The sequence below is a fragment of the Oryza sativa genome, chromosome 8 (genome assembly GCF_034140825.1).
Source record: "Oryza sativa Japonica Group chromosome 8, ASM3414082v1".
NCBI lineage: Eukaryota > Viridiplantae > Streptophyta > Magnoliopsida > Poales > Poaceae > Oryza > Oryza sativa.
In genome coordinates, this window is record NC_089042.1 from 2,271,053 (window position 1) to 2,279,260 (window position 8,208).

Genomic DNA, 8,208 nt, shown 5'->3' on the forward strand with positions numbered 1-8,208 from the left:
CCCTCCGTTTTATATTATAAGTCGCTTTCACTTTGATTCTACTAAAGTTTATGTTAAGTTTGATCAAGTTTGTAGGAAAATATAGCAACATTTTCAACACAAAACAGACATATTATCAAAATATATTCAATACTACATTTATTAAAACTGATTTGATGTTGTAGAGATGTTACTATTTTTTTTTAACTTAGTCTAACCTAAAAAAGTTTGACTAGGATAAGAGTCAAAGTGACTTATGATATGAAACAGAGTACTTAACTAGCTCACCATATCTTAGGGAAAATGTATAGGGTAAATACATGCTATGATTAGAAGACGTTTTCACATCTATAGTCCTTACAAGTCGAAAGCATGTGACCAAAGCAACAAAAAAGAATATGTTAAGACTAGCTATACACATCTTCGATCTTATTGGTAAAAAAAATGCAAGATTGAGTGAAATAATTAATTCTAAAATTAACTTATAAAATTCAAACAAGCACGCCCTTTATAGCTTACAATACAATTACTTTTTACGTGACTCTCAAATTGCTGAATAATTAAGACATGCATGTGCAACTTATTAATTAATTCAGAGCTGCGGTTCTTGCCGGGCATTTCCGAAGATCAATTCAAAGATTAGTAGTACTACGTACGTGAACTCATGCCTACTACGTTCATAAGTTGGATTATCACGGCGTGTGTGTAAATTCGTTGGATCCAGTAGCTATTTTCCAATCTCATGTGTACTCTTTCCTCGTTAATTAACTGATATATACAGATCACATATTTAAAAACAAGACGTACACTGGCCACAAAATCCCAAATTAATCAAAGGTGGTGGGGGGGTCCATTATATATATTCCTTGTACATATATGCATATAATCAATGAGTGAATGAATGAATTAGCTAGCCACAAAGAAAACGACATATATATGATTCGCATCTAATCAATAATTGAAAACATGTAGTATTATTTTTAATCAATTGTGACGCCACGGACAGGTTCCGAGATCGACCGGTCTAGAATAGGACACGGACTAATTGTGCCATGTGCAATTATCTCGCTAATTAGCCAGCCCCAGCAGCTGACTTGCTGCGTTCGTTTGGAGTTGTTCCAACTCCCCCATCTCGTTTTTCATGTGCATGTTTTTCAAACTGCTCAACGATGCGTTTTTTTAAAAGTTTATATACGAAAATCGCTAAAAAAATCATATTAATATATTTTTTAAAAAAGCTAAAACTTAATTAATCAGTAAACGCTGCTTAGTTTTACGTGCCAGGAGCTAGCAACTAATTAAGACGCAATTAATATTCTTCGCAGGGTGTGGTAGGTAGATTAGTTGACAAACGTAATCGACTACGTGATCAAAACTAATTTAGTTTGGGATATGAATTCGACCGATATCAGCTAGCTCTCCTAGCTAGTGAGAGATCAAAAGCAAAATGAATTGCACTTCCTGCACGAAACCAAACACGAATATACGTACGTACTTTTTGTGCGATGCTTTAGTTTGCTCTTCTTGGACCACACATCTTCTCCCTTCTCAGCTTTCATACTACGTACTGTGTCAGTGTAAACGTTTTCAGAATTTATATGATTTGCTGTTCACAAGAGAACTCGATGATGCGATTTGGCATTTACAAGTGTGCGAGTTATATAATTAATTTGCCATCGAACAAGCATTTCTTTTCGTTTTTGCCATTGTTGTTTTTTTACATTAATTATTCTAATTAGTTTAACTTTGTTGATTAACCTGTATGGGAAGACCCCTACTGTACTCCATAAAAAATAACATGCACTAAAACAAGCCGAGATCGATTTAGCTTTTTTTTTTATTTTCACTGACACTGAAATAGCAGTAGATTGATTAATGAGCCAATTTCAGTAAACCCCATGATCTATGACCGAAGTTGCGTAAAACCCCAGGTATTATGACCAGTGAAACATAAGAGAATCTTTTGTGGTTCCTAAGTTTAACAAATTTTAAAGAAAAAGTTTAACAAATTTAAAACCCCATCCCTATACATACTTGGCAAATATTTACTTAATTTTTTTAAAAAACATAGAATGTACATGAAACTTTTAGTTGTTGATTTGTTGATTAAGGTTGTCAGTTTAACTTTTCACTACTTTGAAAAATATTATCTCAGATATACTGAAATCAAATAAAATTTGAACCGGGTGGGATTTTTTGAAACATTTAGACCATAAAACATGTGCTTATATGCCACAAATCATAATATATGTGATTTTTTGAAATTTTGACCATAAAACGACATAGGGATTTATAAAATTTGCTCTTAATTAATTGAATTATTTGAAAATGGCATTGAAATAGTAGTAGATATTGCAAACCTCCCAAGGCGTGGTTTTTCGGCATCGTAAAAAAAATGAAAGATTGATAACGGAGGTTAACTATACTAATGGTAAAAATGGTAAAATAACACTTGTATGATAGTACATATTATTGTACCTAGAAGTTGTATATTTTTATCGATGACAAATCGTAGAATCTAGCGCTTGTCAGTGGCAAATTATTGTGCATGCATATATAGTTCTTGCATAAATAGGTCGTATATAAGCTTCTATTTGCAATATATATACATATGAGAAAATTCAGAGAGTTCCTTTTTAAAGTACTTGTAGCACCAAAAATAACTCGGTACCTCGAGATACTTATTATTACATGGAGATACCAAGTTTAACATTAGAAAATATGGAATCTCATGGTATACCTTTTTCTTAAAGATGATAAAATTATTGTATACATAAATCGTCATTCTCAATCTTTTTCGCTATTGTAAAGATGATGAATATATAATGAATGTGTTTATGGATAGACAATGGATTCACCTGCGGATAATACTAGATCCACCTTTATTATCTAGTGTTATATTCTCTCCGTCCTAAAATATAACAACTTTTAGCCATTAGGATTTATCTTAAAATATAACAACTTCTCCATCAACATTTTCTTTCCAACCAATCACAACCCTCTATCATTCATTTTTACCACCTACCTCCACTACTCATCCAATCGTAACCCTCGAACACTCATTTCTACCTACTTTCTTAATAACCGTGTCCAACTCTAAAACTTCTTACTCCCTCCGTCCTATTTTAAGTGCAGCCATGGTTTTCCGCGCCCAACTTTGATCGTCCATCTTATTTGAAAAAAGTTAAAAAAAATTTAAAAACATAAGTCACGAGTAAAGTACTATTCATGTTTTATCATCTCATAACAAAAAAAATACTAATTATAAAAAAAATTCAAATAAGACGGACGATCAAAGTTGGACGCGGAAACTCGTGGTTACACTTAAAATGGGACGGAGGAAGTATATTCTGGGACGGAAGGAGTAGATTGTATGGTCAGTCAACTAGTCTTCTATGCTCAACTATAATTTGTGTACTTTTACTATACAAAGTCAACTCTAGCATAATTAATACTCCTGCAAGCTAGCACAATTATATATGCAGCATTCATCTGTGTTAATTGTACTACATGAATTGATGCTATAGCTAGCTACCAACTAACTTTTGCAAGGAGTACAGTGGTTCTGCTAGCTAGGAGAGTATACGTGTATGGATCATGGACAGTTATCAGTTCCATCAGGATGGAGAAGTAAATTACTAATTGAAATGTGCTTTGACTTTCGATCCACCGCATGCCCATCTGTTACTTTCTTGTTTCAGTATTAACACGTTATATCTAAAGCCACACAAGTCATTGACGATATGATCGATCGATCTACATGAACCTTAATTTGTTGAAGTTTATATGTATGGTGCCTGGTTTGGAGGTTAACGTAATTGTCATGCTTGCAAAGGCATGAAGTTGATTTATCAAGAAGGATCGTATGTGATGGGTGTAAATATAATGGTCTTTAATTTATAGGGAGCGAAATTAAAACATATATATACACCTAGTTATATAGACGCAGAGATCCTCTATAGTACTGCTAATGCAGTAGTAGAGGCTGACCTGTGGGTCAGGCAATCCCCATAAGTCCTATATAGGAGTATATCCTTTCTTTTTAAACTTGAGTTAATTTATTTAATTTGTGGATATATGAAACCAATAGCCAAAGGCCTTGCATGCATTCTCTAGGAAAACAATATTCCAGACCTGACTATGTACGGAGACTCAACCGTGGTAGGAGTACCATGTATAACCACATTTAATTAAATAAATAAATAAATTTGTTGGAATGATATTGATCGCTGCAATAAATGCAGAAGGTAGATTGTCTATGAGTTCGTTTCATGCTGGGCATATTTACAATAAACAATGTAGCAACGCCATATTGCAACAAGTTTAAAGAGTGGTTATATAATTAATTAATATGACATCTATACCTTTAAAAGAAATTTAAGTATTTCGGTATCTGTAAGACGTCTCAATGTCATGGTCGGTGAATCTGACAATGGAGTATTCCCTTCATTTTTTTTAAAAAAAGCTAATTAACCTAACTAGGGATGAGATATTAATTTCCCATTCTTTAAGTTTTTTTTAATGGATGAAGAATTAGTATGGAGGAGCTAGCGATCAAAATTAAAGCGACGATGGGACAATGCAATGAGAAGCGGTGTGTTGTATGAGTGGGATGACAAGAAGCAGTGATTGTTGTGATGGCGCATCTTATAGTGGGGCATACAATAGCTAACAATAATGGGTGTGGATTTTCGTCCCTCGAGAGAACATCCTTGTTGTTTGCATGTCATCTAAATAATTATTAAAAAATTTTAAAAAAATTAACAACATAGATTAATATAAAATATATCACTTTACAAACATGCAAGACCAAATTTAACTTTTACAAGTTGCAACAAAAAGAACAAATTAAACTGAAAATAGTTATCATATGTTCGCAGCTATATTTGTTATTTTTGTTACAACTTGTAGAAGTTGAATTTAAACTTGCATGTTTTTGGATTGATATATTTCATATTAATATATGTTACCAATTTTTTTAAAAAAAATTTATGACTATTTAGTTGTTATGCACGAAACGAGGGGATATCTCCTCAAAGTATGATCTATCACTTTCCCAACAATAATTAGCTAGGCTCTGTTCGCTGCTGGAGGTTCCCAACCAGGAAGAGTGCGTACGGAAAATGGAGCGGTCCATTAGCGTGTGATTAATTAAGTATTAGTTATTTTTTAAAAAAATAAATCAATATGATTTTTTAAGCAACTTTTATAGAGAAACAGTTTTTAAAAAATGAACCGTTTAACAGTTTGGGAAACGTACGTATAAAAAACGAGGCGAGGGGGGTTGGGAAGGAGCTCTTACGAACGAGCTGGACATGACATGGTGCAGCTTGCACAACATGGCACTTCAAGGATCGATACTGTGAGAGGCAGAGACAGAAGTACTAGCGCAGCAGTACTACGTGAGGCATCTCTCGGATTTTTAATTTATGGCCGAGTTTATTTCCGAACTTTTTCTTTAAATTTTTAACTTTTTCATCACATCAAAACTTTTCTACACATAAACTTCTAACTTTTCCATCACATCATTTTAATTTCAACCAAACTTTTAATTTTGACGGGAACTAAACACACCCTATAAAGTTATTGAATTTTTAAGATATGTTTAGCCTTTCGGCTTATTAAAAAAATTATTTTAATTAATTTGATTCATCGTCAAATATTCTTATAACTATGATTTAAACTTTTATATTCGCACAAAAGTTTTAAATAAGATGAAAGGATCCAACGTTTGTAAATAAACCAAATACGTCGTATATTAAAAATAGGTTGTAATTGGTATGGCAGGAGGACTGCACCTTACGTTAAGGCCCATCGATCTACCATTTGCGGCGGACATACGGTTTAGAAAACATGAATTCTCAGAAGACTCTGAAGTTTTTTATATAACAGAAAATTTATTGAATCCTCGGACTCTATCACATGACACACGAACTGTATTGCAAAGATACAGTATATATATATATCTCCGTCTTAAAATAAATAAGTGTAATTCTGTATACAAATTTTGTTCTAAAATAAGTATATTCCTGTCATACTAGTACTTGTTACACTAACCATATCCAATTCAAATTTCTCTCTATCTTACCCTCAACTATCCTCCTACTTAATCTCTACACCTCTCGTTTAATAATTAATATGGGTCACTTAGGTGATCTTTTCTTCCTTTTATTTTTCTCTTTCACTTTTAAAAGTACACTTATATATGTTGAAACAAAGAAAGTGTACTTCCTCTGTCTCACAAAGACTTTATTTTTCAGCTTTTGGATATAACATTTAACTCCTCTTATTTAAAACTTTTCTGTGATTCAATATTTTTATTGTTATTAGATGATAAAACATAAATAATACTTTATGCATGACTAATTTTTTTAAAAAGATTCAGATAAGACAAATGGTTAAACGTTGAATACAGAAATCCAAAAACAGAGTCTTCATGAACGGAGAGGAGCCTAGTCATATAGTACTCCATAAAACTTGAGATAAGTAGTGACATATACTGTTTAGCAGCTTAGTCCTATTCCCTCCGTCCTATAAAAAAATAGGACTAAATGTGACACATTCTAATATACGACGAATCTAAAAAAAATATATTTTTAAATTTATATTAGAATGATTTTTTATGTGACCGATGAAGTAATGCGTAGGGCCACGAGATCACGACATACATGCCGGTATCAGGGAATCTAATTACTACAACGAACTATAGTAGTATTACGTAGTACGTCCGTGCTGTTTCGAGGACCTACAATTTATAATGGGCTGTCGGCCGTTACAGCTGAGCTACCTACCTATAGCTAGCTGAGCTCGATTCATCCATCCATCCTCTCTCCACAATACTACTGCTACGTACGAGTTCGTTTTAAAATACATCAACTAGATGCTTGGACGGAGATTTTATTAATGCATGATTAATTAAGTTTTAATTATTATAAATTTATTTTATTTTTAAAACTAACTTCTTTATATAAAGTTTTCACATAAAACTCACCGTTTAGTGGTATAGACAAATTTACTACAGGACATTATAACTTTGTGGTTTTAGCTGTAGGATACCGCGAAGTGACTTTTGGGGGAAGACACTCTCAAATGTTGATATTTGCTAGTGGACACCGCTCATTAAAATAATAATTTTCGGTTGAATAGAAGAGATAAATCGCGTGAAATATAAAAATACCCTTGGGCCCACATGTTAGCACTCCTATCTTTCTTCTTTTCTCTCTCTTCAAACATGCAGGGCGAGGCAGCGTGTGGAGGCCCGTTGCTGGCGCGACGGCCGTGCAGGTGGCACTACGAGGTGTGTTGGCGAACGAAGGCCCAGCGCAGGGTAACCGCGAAGCGGACGGCGTCGCGCCTAGCGACCTCGGTGGTGGCGGGGACATCGAACACGATGAGGAACGCCATCTCCGGCGTCCGCTCCACCGCGTCCATGAAAGTTGGTGTACTAGTTCACCCTCGAGAACGCCATCGCCGTGTAGCCGCCGTTCGTGAGGCACCACCACAGCGACGTGGCGGCAGAGACGTTCGCGGTCCAGGCGAGCACCGCTGCGAGCACAACATCGTCAGCGGCGGCGAGGAGCGCGGTGGGGGTGATGAAAGCGCACACGAGAATCGGGTAGGGCGTCTGATGGAGGCCACGGGGCGGACGGAGGAAGACGAGCGCGTAGACGGAGAAGGGGAGCATGAAGAGGAGCGCATCGTGGCCGAGCGAGAAGGCCATGCCGCCGGTGACCCGTCACTCTGGCGGGCACTCAACCTGCTCCACAACCACCTTGCGCACTTAATGTCGTGGGACGCGCTGACGGAGGCACTCGCGCGTCTCCACGACGACGTCCGCCGCCGCACCTGCACGACATTTGTGCCATCTGCACGTCCGCCGTGCCACTGCACCTCGCCGTGCCACCCGCACGGCCGCCGTGAGCCCCAGCCAGACGCACCCCGCACGGCGTCACCGCGAGCCACCGTCGCCGCCACTACGCCTCGCCATGCCGCCCGCACAGCCTTCACGCCCGTGCCGGTCGTCCGCACGCTGCCTCTCCTCTCAGAGTGACGCTGGAAGGAGGAAGATAGAGAGAGAAAAGAAGAGAGATAGGAGAGCTGACATGTGAGCCCAAGAGTATTTTTGACATTAATTTCACGCGATTTCTCTTTCTTCAACCGGAAATTGTCCACCAGTAAATATCCAACATTTGAGAGCGTCTTCCTCCAAAAATTACTTCGTGCGGTGTC